The sequence below is a fragment of the Nycticebus coucang genome, chromosome 1 (genome assembly GCF_027406575.1).
Source record: "Nycticebus coucang isolate mNycCou1 chromosome 1, mNycCou1.pri, whole genome shotgun sequence".
Taxonomy (NCBI): Eukaryota; Metazoa; Chordata; class Mammalia; order Primates; family Lorisidae; genus Nycticebus; species Nycticebus coucang.
In genome coordinates, this window is record NC_069780.1 from 135,909,505 (window position 1) to 135,921,891 (window position 12,387).

The following is a 12,387-nucleotide window of genomic DNA, read 5'->3' on the forward strand; positions in this document are numbered from 1 at the left end:
GTGTTTATCACAGCTCAATTTACAATCACCAAGATGTGGAAACAACCCACGTGCCCATTAACCCATGAATGGACTGATAAACTGGGTATCTGTATACATAGAATACTCTTCAGCCATAAAAAGATGGAGACTTTACATCTTTTCTATTAACCTGATAGAGTTGGAGAACATTCTCTTTAGTAAAGTATCACAAGAATGGAAAAGCAAGTATCCAATGTATTCAGTACTAATATGAAGCCGGTAGAGGAACTAATACAAACCCACACAAGAGAAAAACTCAATTTAATTCAAGTTGGGGAGAGGAGAGAGGGAGGAGGCTGAAAGAGGTAGAGGAAGGGAAGGAAGGCCGGGAGGGTGTGCTCCCGCCTGATGGGCACAATGTGAGGGTATATGGCACACCTCCTGGGTGTGGGGCACAGCTACAACCGGGACCTCGCCTAACAAATGCCAACATTGTAACCCACTCATTTGTACCCTCATTATTATTCTGAAATTTAAAAGAAAAAGAAATAGGTGGATGCCTGTTTCTTGCCTGTGTGTGTTCTATCCCTTTCAGTAATCCCTAGCTACAATAATACGTAAACTTCAACAACACTTCTCACACACCTCTGACGTCTTATGCTTGCCATGTGCCTTTTGGTTTGTGCACATGGGGAGTAAGTCCAGCTTGGGACAGGAATGACACCATAGGAAACCTTTCTATGCCCCACATCAGACTGGCAGGGGTTAGATAAGTGTCAGGTCTGACCTGGTTCACCTGGACACACATTTCAGACCCATGCTGGTCTGTAGTTCCTGGTCTCCAGGGTGAAACAAACAGCTGCTATGTTCTGCAACCAAACCCGAGCTGACTTAGAAAAGATGGTTTGCTCTTCTGTGACACTATCTGTCATTTATGATTAGAGACTTCCAAATAGCCCCGTGAATTTCCTCCTCCGCAGAGTAGTAACTGTAGTCTTCCTTTTTTTCCTAAACAGATTTTATCCGAGCAGACATCTCTCTGCAGAGGTTAAATATTATACAGAATCAGCTCCCTTTTGCAGAAATGAGAGAGCTGCCCTCTTGCCCCACAGCAGGGCTTCCCAAAGTTCTCTTGATGATAAAAGTCACCTGAGCCACATTTTAAAAGGGCAGAATCTGAGCTTCCAACTCAGACCAACAGGACCAAAATATCTAAGGGAAAGGGTTAGGTGCCACAGGTGATTGGAGAATCTTTGGAAAACCTACCCCAAGTCAATCCCAAATGCTTCTAGAAGACTAAAGAATGCTTTTCCCATGCCAAAATGCCTCTCCCTGCTATAGGACAAGGCTGTAACCTCCTACTTCACTGCCAACCAGATGAGAAAGCAGGCAGATGACCCTGAGGGATCTTCCAGGTTGTGCCCTCAACCAGCAAGGCTGGAGCCAAGTTGCTGTAGGAATGGGCGGCCCTTCCCCCCCCCCACCAAGCTAGATCAGAAATCCAGGAAAGTCAGCTTCTCTTTAATCTCCTGGTGGCCTAGCCTGACATTCTTTTCAGACTCTGAAGCCCTAAATTAACAGTCAAAACAATCCCTGACATTTAATAAAAAGTTAGGCTCCCCAAATTGTTCTTCTAAATCATAAGTGTTTCCCATTTGTCTTTAGATACATTCATTTACAATTAAGAGAGTCTCCAGGAACCCTAAGAGAACAGTGGAAAGTGGTTGTCTTCCTGAAAACACCAAAAAATGCAAAACTGGAATGGCTTCCAGAGCAGAAAGGTCAGGAAGTTCTCTGATGATACTTCTGAGATCACCTTGATTCAGCTGCTTCCTCCAAAAGTTCCAACTCTGTCTACACGGAAAATTAGCTATTTAAGTGCTCCAGTGGCACAATTGGTTAGCGCGTGGTACTGACAGAGGACAATTAGCTATTTAAAAAAAAAAACTTAAACTGAATTCAACATTACACTAAAAGCTGGATGTGGTAGCAAATACCTGTAATCCCAGTTTGGGAGGCTGAGGAGGGAGGATCTCTTGAGCCCAGAAGTTGGAGGCTGCAGCGAGCTCTGATTGTGACATTGCACTCTAACAGCCTAGGAAACAGAGTGAGACCCTGGCTCTAAAAAAAAAAGGAAGAAAGAAAAAAAACAGGATTATACATGATGTCCAAGTGGGATTTATTCCTAGAATGCACAGATGCACACAATTCCTAGGAATAACGATTCCTAGATCTATGGAACATGCACAAATCCATCAATGTGATGCACCACACTAACAGAATGAAGGAAAAGGCCAGACAAAGACACGCTCAATTGCTGCAGGGGAAAAAAAGAGCTAGGCACAGTTCTAAACCTTTAAACATGGTATCGTGTTATCCTTTTAACAACCAGATTACAGTGAAAAAGCTATGCTGATTATTAACCTATTGTGACTCAGCTCTAAACCTGCCCTTCTACACTTTGCTTTGGGTGAGACATTACAAAGTACACTTTTCTTTCCCAGGTGACTCCCAGTTGGGCTCTGCGAAAGGGGATGCTACAGGGGGACAGAAAGGCGGGGAGCAAGGAGAAAGCAGTCCTGTTTCCTGTTTCGCTTGCTGTTATTGCCAGAGTCATTCCAGCAACAGATCTTCATCCTGGCTGTAAGAGTTAATTCCAGTTTCCAGACCCCACCTCCAATTAGCCTCACTGTGCCCCTTCAGAGAACCCAGTACCAGCCAGCCAGAGCCCCTCCTCAGAGGCTCTCTACCCAACCTCCTGAGATGCCGCTCCACAGAGGCCCTTCTCCAAGCTTCTGCATTCTAATAGAAACCCGACCTCTTCCTTTTGATCCCCTAGCCAGTATTTACTATCTGAGTTACCTTGGTGGTCCCTTTTTGCCTTTTTAGCTTTTCAGTGCCCATTTAACGAATCTCCTCTATCAAACCCTCTCTGTTAAAATAACTGGTGTGATTTCTGTTTCCCTAACTGGATCCTGACTGATACATGGTATTAATCATGATGTCAGGAAACAGATGAGCATGTGGAAGTGGTTTGGTTATAGTCTTAGCTTCCGATACCATCTTGAACTCTTTGTCAAAGAAAAAATGGGATGTTAGTAATCCATGGCATGAAGTGGCCTCACAATTAATAAGAGTATCACCTGGGGTAGGCTGTGAAGTGCCTGGTGAAGCAGGTGCTTTGGGGGCAGCCACAATGGGCTGCAAGGTCTATGGGATGGGATGGCTACTTCTGAGTGCCCTGGGATGCTGACAAAAAGAAAAATAACATGCTCAGTTCTTTAAACTCTCAGCTAAAGTCGTGGTCAGAGAACCAGGTTTTCTACGGTGGTCCTACAAGAATCTCATATGTTATATTGGCAGGGATAAATCACAAAAATCAAACAAAACTTAAATAAATCTCTCCATACCTGTATATCTACATCCTATGGTTCTGTTTCTCTGGAGAACCCTGATACACAGTGATAAATAAAGTGTCAGTGATAAGTGAGTAGTGATGCTATGGACAGCCTCTAGCAAGCACACATGGGAGAACCACAACACCGACCTCCACGGCAGTGTTTTGCAACATTTTTTATCTTCTGGCACACTTGAACTTAAAGTTAAACTTCCATGGCATGCTTAAATTATGTTGATCAGAAAAAGAGTAAAAACAGGAGTGCATGAAATTGAAAACAAAAGAATTATTCAACAGATCAATAAATCCAAAAGTTGGTTTTTGGAAAAGATCAATAAAATAGATAAACCTTTGGCCAACCTAAACAGGAAAAAAAGAGTAAAATCCCTAACTTCATTAATCAGAAATGGTAACGATGAAATAACAACAGACCCCTCAGAAATTCAAAAAATCCTTAACGAATACTACAAGAAACTCTACTCTCAGAAATATGAAAATCTGAAAGAAATCGCTCAATACCTGGAAGCACGCCACCTACCAAGACGTAGCCAGAACGAAGTGGAAATGTTGAACAGGCCTGTATCAAGTTCTGAAATAGCATCAACTATACAAAATCTCCCTAAAAAGAAAAGCCCAGGACCAGATGGCTTTATGTCAGAATTCTACCAAACCTTTAAAGAAGAACTAGTACCTATACTACTAAACCTCTTCCAAAAAATAGAAAAAGAAGGAATATTACCCAACACATTTTACGAAGCAAACATCACCTTGATCCCCAAACCAGGGAAAGACCCAACAAGAAAAGAAAATTATAGACCAATATCACTAATGAATATAGATGCAAAAATACTCAATAAGATCCTAACGAACAGAATCCAACAACACATCAAAAAAATTATACACCATGACCAAGTAGGATTAATCCCAGGGTCTCAAGGCTGGTTCAATATACGTAAATCTATAAATGTAATTCAGCACATAAACAAACTAAAAAATAAAGACCATATGCTTCTCTCAATTGATGCAGAAAAAGCTTTTGATAATATCCAGCATTGCTTCATGATCAGAACACTTAAGAAAATCCGTATAGAAGGGAAATTTCTTAAACTAACAGAGGCCATCTACAACAAATCCACAGCCAATATCGTATTGAATGGAGTTAAATTGAAATCATTTCCACTTATATCAGGAACCAGGCAAGGTTGCCCATTGTCTCCATTGCTCTTTAACATTATAATGGAAGTTTTAGCCATTGCAATTAGGGAAGGAAAGGTGATCAACAGTATCCACCTAGGGTCAGAAGAGATCAAACTTTCACTCTTTGCAGATGATATGATCGTTTATCTGGAAAACACTAGGGATTCTACTACAAAACTTTTAGAAGTGATCAAGGAATACAGCAATGTCTCAGGCTACAAAATCAACACCCATAAATCTGTAGCCTTTATATATACCTACAATAACCAAGCTGAGAAAACAGTCAAGGACTCTATTCTTTTCACAGTAGTGCCAAAGAAGATGAAATATTTGGGAGTATACCTAACAAAGGACATGAAAGATCTCTATAAAGAGAACTACGAAACTTTAAGAAAAGAAATAGCTGAAGATGTTAACAAATGGAAAAACATACCATGCTCATGGCTGGGAAGAATCAACATTGTTAAAATGTCTATACTACCCAAAGCAATATATAATTTTAATGCAATTCCTATTAAAGCGCCATTGACATTATTTCAAAGATCTTGAAAAAATAATACTTTGTTTTATATGGAATCAGGAGAAACCTCGAATAGCCAAAACATTACTCAGCAATAAAAACACAGCAGGAGGAATCAAGCTACCAGACGTGAGAATGTACTATAAATCCATAGTGATCAAAACAGCATGGTATTGGCATAAAAACAGAGAAGCAGATGTCTGGAACAGAATAGAGAACCAAGAGATGGATCCAGCTACTTACTGTTATTTGATCTTTGACAAGCCAATTAAAAACATTCAGTGGGGAGAAGATTCCCTATTTAACAAATGGTGCTGGGTGAACTGGCTGGCAACCTGTAGAAGACTGAAACTGGACCCCACCTTTCCCCATTAACTAAGATAGACTCTCACTGGATAAAAGATTTAAACTTAAGACCTGAAAACTATAAAAATACTTGAAGAAAGTGCAGGGAAAACTCTCGAAGGAATCGACCTGGGTGAATATTTTATGAGGAGGACTCCCCAGGCAATTGAAGCAGTATCAAAAATACACTACTGGGACCTGATCAAACTAAAAAGCTTCTGCACAACCAAGAACATAGTAAGTAAAGCAAGCAGACAGCCCTCAGAATGGGAGACAATATTTGCAGGTTATACCTCCAATAAAGGTCTAATAACCAGAATCCACAGAGAACTCAAACGTATTAGCAAGAAAAGAACACGTGATCCCATCTCAGGGTGGCAAGGGACTTGAAGAGAAACTTCTCTAAAGAAGACAAATGCAGGGCAGCGCCTGTAGCGCAAAAGAGTAGGGTGCTGGCCCCATATGCCGGAGGTGGCGGGTTCATGCCCAGCCCTGGCCAAAAACTGCAAAAAAAAAAAAAAGAAGAAGACAGACACGCTATCTACAAACACATGAAAAAAAGCTCATCACCCTTAATCATCAGAGAAATGCAATTCAAAACTACTTTGAGATATCGCCTAACCCAAGAGTAGCCCATATCACACAATCCCAAAACCAGAGATGTTGGTGTGGATGTGGAGAAAAGGGCACACTTCTACCCTGCTGGTGGGAAGGCGCACTAATACCTTCCTTCTGGAAGGATGTTTGGAGAATACTTAGAGATCTAAAAATAGACCTGCCATTTGATTCTGTAATTCCTTTACTAGGTTTATACCCAGAAGACCAAAAATCACAATATAACAAAGACATCTGTATCAGAATGTTTACTGCAGCCCAGTTCATAATTGCTAAGTCATGGAAGAAGCCCAAGTGCCCATCACCCACAAATGGACCAGCAAATTGTGGTACATGTATACCATGGAATATTATGCAGCCTTAAAGAAAGATGGAGACTTTACCTCTTTCATGTTTACATGGATGGAGCTGGAACACATTCTTCTTAGCAAAGTATCTCAGGAATGGAAGAAAAAGTATCCAATGTACTCAGCCCTACTATGAAGCTAAATTATAGCTTTCACATGAAGGGTATAACCCAACTATAGCACAAGAGTATGAGGAAAGGGCCAAGGAAGGGGAAGGGAGGGGGGAGGTTAGGGTGGAGAAAGGGTAATAGGTGGGGCCACATCTACGGTGCATCTTAGAATGGGTACAGGCGAAACTTACTAGAGGCAGAATACAAATGTCTACATACAGTAACTAAGAAAATGCCATGAAGGCTACGTTGAACAGTTTGATGAGAATATTTCAGATTGTATATGAAACCAGCACATTGTACCCCTTGATTGCACTAATGTACACAGCTATGATTTAACAATAAAAAAATAAAGAAAAAAAAAACAGGAGTGAACCACAGCAGTATTGTCACACCAGTCGGGAGCGTTCCTGGAAGATACCAGAAAGAAGAAAATAGAGATGTTAGCCAGCAGAACTTCGAGTGGCATCTTTGGCTGAGAGATGGCCGGAGACACATATCCACATTAATTCATAATCAGTGGGGAATGGTTCAGCTGGGCTTCAAGGACTCGAAAGAACAAGATTGGAACATTAGTTACAGGAGGTGTGGTGAAGCAGCGGAAGCCGGTACAGAGTGCGGAGAGAGTTGTACTCTGTGTGAATGCTTTCCCAAGGGCACCTGCCACACTGGAGTCGGTCTTTAGTCGGGTGAGCAAGCTGTTCTGTGGGTATCTGTCACTATTTTCTTCAGACTTCCCAGTGTTTGTTTAATGTGCCCTTGTACAAAGCTACCATGATAAAAGGGATGAGGAAGGCTATGCATGAGCTCAGAAAAAGGTAGCCAATTTGGTACCTACCCTACCCAGAGCAAAGATACTGCGCCCTCCATCAGGCACAATTCCCCAAGGATATCAATTAGTACCTAATGGCAGCATGATTACGCTGGACTCCTCCCATTAAGGAGGGGGCAGTAATTTGTCTTTACTACACTAAAGACACATTCTGATTTTTTTGCTTTTATTGATGAGTGAGAACCATTGGACTGATAGTGAGATATTATTGGATTGTGTATTTCGAGTTGGGAAATTCGTCTGATACTTTAATGTGTTTAGAACTAAAACTCCCATTAAAGGAAGTAGTTTTACACTGTTTTGGTAGCTACTTCCAGCTAATAATAGAAGAGGTAGACAGATATACGGAAGAAGCAGAATGACAGCATGTTTTCAGAGGATTATTACTAAATCCATTAAGACCACTGTAAGTTGACCATCCATGAAACTGTAATAAACTGGTCAACATACTGACATACAGAGGGGTTAACAAAAGCAACCAGGCCTACTGTACTGCTACATACATGTGGTACAAGTCCGTTCTATGAACATTAGGTCAAGTTAAGGAGGGGATCAATGTAGGTAGGTGGTCAGCTATGGTGATTCTACTGGATGTGTAACAGAATAACTCTTATCAAGAGACTAAATCCTTGCACTCTGGGAGGCTGAGGCAGGTGGATATTTTGAGTTCATGAGGTTGAGATCAGCCTGAGCAAAAGTAAGACCCCATCTCTACTAAAAATAGAAATTGAGGCAAGAGGATCTCTTGAGCCGAGTTAGAGGTTGCTGTGAGCTATGATGCACTCCACCCAGGGAGACAGCTTGAGACTTTGTTTAGGAAAAAAAAAAAAAGAAACTCAGTCCTTGCTGTGCTTTGGCAAGCTGGAACTTCTCTCTAATAGGCAAGTTACTCTTTCAATACTCAGAGAAATACTCATGCACTGGGAATTTTGATAAGTGCAATGAGATGGCATGGCAAGGGACCAAGAAATTCTGTCACCCACCTACCTCCTCTTCCCCATGACTTCCCCAAAGGAGGCAGGAGCCCTGGACAATTTCACTGCTACAGGACTTCAGCTAGGGAGACTTATCAATGCAGAGAACTCAGGTAAACTTGGCTAGAGCACAGGGTTAAAACTGGAGGCCTGCCCTAAACTTGAACCTCACCTCATGGAAGCAAAATGATAACCAAAGAGGTCAGGGCAGGCAGAGCCTCCGAGGACAGAGATGTACGAAGTGAAGGAGTGAGTAAAAGAGAGATGGTTGTATCTCCTACTTGCCAAAAGACCTAGCAGGTTTTCTCTCACAGTTGTTTAAAAATTTTATTTAGCATGAAAACTTGAAAAAGCATTTGTCAACTAAGCCAACTTTGTGAGTACCCTTTGTTATGAAGGTGAGCAATGAATTCATTTGTTTTACCCAGAACTTGACCCTTTGTACTGGTAAGGTGTTTCTTATTTAATTAATACAAATCACGATGCATGCCATTCACAGCTTCTCAGAAAAAAGTAAAATTAAAATAGTAATTCAGCCCTGACTTCAACAAATTTGACTGATAAGTTTTCAAAGCTGTTAATCACTTACTTTACATATGTTGAAAGCACATATTAATGCGCTATTTCCTTTTTAACAAAACTTACTGCTGTTTAATTCCCTTAAATAAGAAAATGCAGCGGCAAATTATTTGGAGTGGGATAGTTAATGAACGTGGTGGATACTGAAGAAATCTCAGAAGCCCATGTTATTGAAACTGGTTGTACCAGTCATTATCTGCTCAAGCTCTGAGCTGTCCTAGAAACAGCATTATCAATAGAGCTGTCTCGCTTTGAGCTCCCCTGCTCTGCTGCTGAGTCTCTAGTTGCAGCAGATAAGGAGCTACCTGACTTAGAGACAAAATACTTTTTTTAAAAGAAGTAATTTATTTCAGGTTAATGTGAAGGTACAAACAACCAGGTCAAAATATTTGATTTTGTTAGGTAGAGTCTCTCTTGTGGTTAAGTCTCACACTCAAAAAATTCATCCAAAATATTACAAAAGATGTGAAGTCACCATCTTTTTATAGCTGAATAATATTCCATGGTGTGACTGTACCACAATTTGTTAATTCTCCTTAGTTGATGGGCATTTAGGTTGTTTCTACTTCCTGGCAATTGTAAATTGAGCTTCGATACACAATCTAGTGCAAATGTCCTTATGGTAAAATGATTGTTTTTCTTCTGGGTAGATGCCTCGTAGTAGGGTTGCAGGGTCAAATGGAAGATATAATCTGAGATCTTTGAGGATTCTCCATATTTCTTTCCACGAGGCTGTATGAATTTGCAGTCCTACCAATGGTGTAAAAGTGTTCCCCTCTCTCCACATCTGTGCCAGCATCTGCAGTTTTGGGACTTTGTGATGTGGGCTAATCTTTGTGGGGTTAGGTGGTATCTCAGGGTGGTTTTGATTTACATTTCTCTGATGATTAGGGATAATGAGAATTTTTTCATATGTTTGTTAACCATTCATCTGTCTTCTTTAGAAAGATTAATTTGAGTTCTCTGTAAATCCTAGTTATCAAGCTTTTGTCAATTCCTAATATGCAAATATTTTTTCCCATTCTGAAGGTTGTCTATTTGCCTTGATTGTTGTTTCTTTAGCTGCACAGAAGCTTTTCAGTTTAATTAAGTTCCATTTATTTATTTTTGTTGTTGTGGGCAATTGCCATGAAAGTCTTCTTCATAAAATCTTTCCTCAGGCTGATACCTTTGAGTATTTCACCCATACTTTATTTGAGGGTTTTTATTGTTTCGTGCCTTAGATTTAAATCTTTTATCCATCTTGAATCAATTTTTGTGAGTGGTGAAAGGTGCGGATCCAGTTTCAGTCTTTTACATGTGGATATCCAGCCTTTGTATATGCCAACAACAGCAAGTTGTGAAGCTAATAAAGAACACAATTTCCTTCACAGTAGCTTAAAAAAAAAATGAAAAGAAACAACAGAAGATGTTAACAAATGGAAGAACATACCATGCTCTTGGCTGGGAAAAATCAACATTGTCAAAATGTCTATACTTCCCAAAATGATCTACAGATTCAATACAATCCCCATTATAATACCATCATCATACTTTCAGGATTTGGAAAAAATAATTCTTCGTTTTGTATGGAACCAGAAGAAACCCCATTACAGCCAAGGCAATTCTTAGTAATAAAAACAAAGCTGGGGGGTGGTGCCTGTGGCTCAGTGGTAGGGCGCCGGCCCCATATACCAAGGGTGGCAGGTTCAAACCCGGCCCCAGCCAAACTGCAACAAAAAAATAGCCAGGCACTGTCGTGGGTGCCTGTAGTCCCAGCTACTCGGGAGGCTGAGGCAAGAGAATCGCCTAAGCCCAGGAGTTGGAGGTTGCTGTGAGCTGTATGATGCCACAGCACCCTACTCAGGGCGACAAAGTGAGACTCTGTCTCTACAAAAAAAAAAAAAAAAAAAGCTGGGGGCATCAGCATATCAGACTTTAGGCTATATTACAAGTCCATAGTGATCAAAACAGCATGGTATTAGCACAAAAATAGAGAAATTGACATTTGGAAAGGATTAGAAAACACTGAGATGAAACTAGCATCTTACAGCCACCTGATCTTTGATAAACCAAAGCACACACTGGAGAAAAGAATTCCTATTCAATAATGGTGCTGGGAGAACTGTATAACCAGTCATTAAATGTAAAATGACAGCCCAGAAGTTCAAGACCAGCCTGGGCAACACAGTGAAATGAAAAATAAAAATAAATCTGCAAAAAGTGTTTCTACCAAAAAAAAAAGTTTTAATTAAGTTTTAATTTTTGTAATTTTTTAAAATTAGGCATACTGGTGTGCACCTATAGTCCCAGGTACTCAAGAAACCAAGGCAGAAGGACCCCTTGAGGCCAGGAATTCAAGATTGTGAAAGAGCTATGATCATGCCACTACACTCTAACCTGGATAACAGAGTGAGACCTAGTCTCTAAAAAATAAAAAAACATTAGCCAGGTGTGGTGGCATGCATCTGTAGTTCCAGCTACGTTAGGGGCTGAGCCAGGAAGATCACTTGAACCTCGGAATTTAAGGCTTCAGTGAGCTATGATCAAGCCACTGCATTACAGCCAAGGCAAGAAAACAAGACCCTGTATCTTAAAAAAAAAAAAAAAAGTGGATTTTTGGGGGGCACAAAGAGAGATAAACAGAATAGAAAATCATAGTAGAAAATCCAGTAACGGGGAAAGGCAACTGAAGAATGAAGGAGCATGTGCTGCACTGTCAGTTCTCCACCTAGAACTCGCTCTTCAGGAGCCTTATAATCAAGTGTCATTCTTGGCAGGTCCCGGCAGCTCACACTTGTAATCCTAGCACTCTGGGAGGCAGAAAGGGGTGGATTGCTTGATCTCAGGAGATCAAGACCAGCCTGAGCAAGAGCCAGACCCCACCTCTACTAAAATAGAAAAAAAAATTAGCTAAGCTTTGTGGCAGATACCTGTAGTTCCAGCTACTCAGGAGCTGAAGCAAGAAGATTGCTTGACCCCAAGAGTTTGAGGTTGCTGTGAGCTACTATGACACCACAGGACTCTAGCCAGGGCTACATTGTGAGATTTAGTCTAAAAATTTTTAAAAGAGTGTTAATCTTCCACCTCCTCAGAATGTGAAGGATTCAAGATGGAGTTCTGGTGGTTTACAGAAGAGATGATCCATCAAAGTGTTCTCAGCCAGACAGTGATCATGAGCTAGAAGAAATGCAACGGTCTGATGATGATGAGAACACAGCCACAATTAAGGCAGGAGAATTTCCAGAGTTCACCACTAAAGTCCAAGAAGCTTTCAATTGTCTGGAGGGCAAAGTCTTTCCTAAGCTTAACTGGAGTGTCCCAAGATGCATACTAGATGCATACTAGAAATAGTTCTCTGAAAGGTAAAACCCTCAGCAACATCTTTCTGCTTTTCAAGAGTTCCGATTTCATCACTCATGACTTCATTCAACCATTTATTCATTGTACTGATGATCCTCAAGATCCTTGTACAAAATATAAGCTTGTCCTCCAAAAAAAAAAAATGTAAAATGACATTTCTTAAGATGC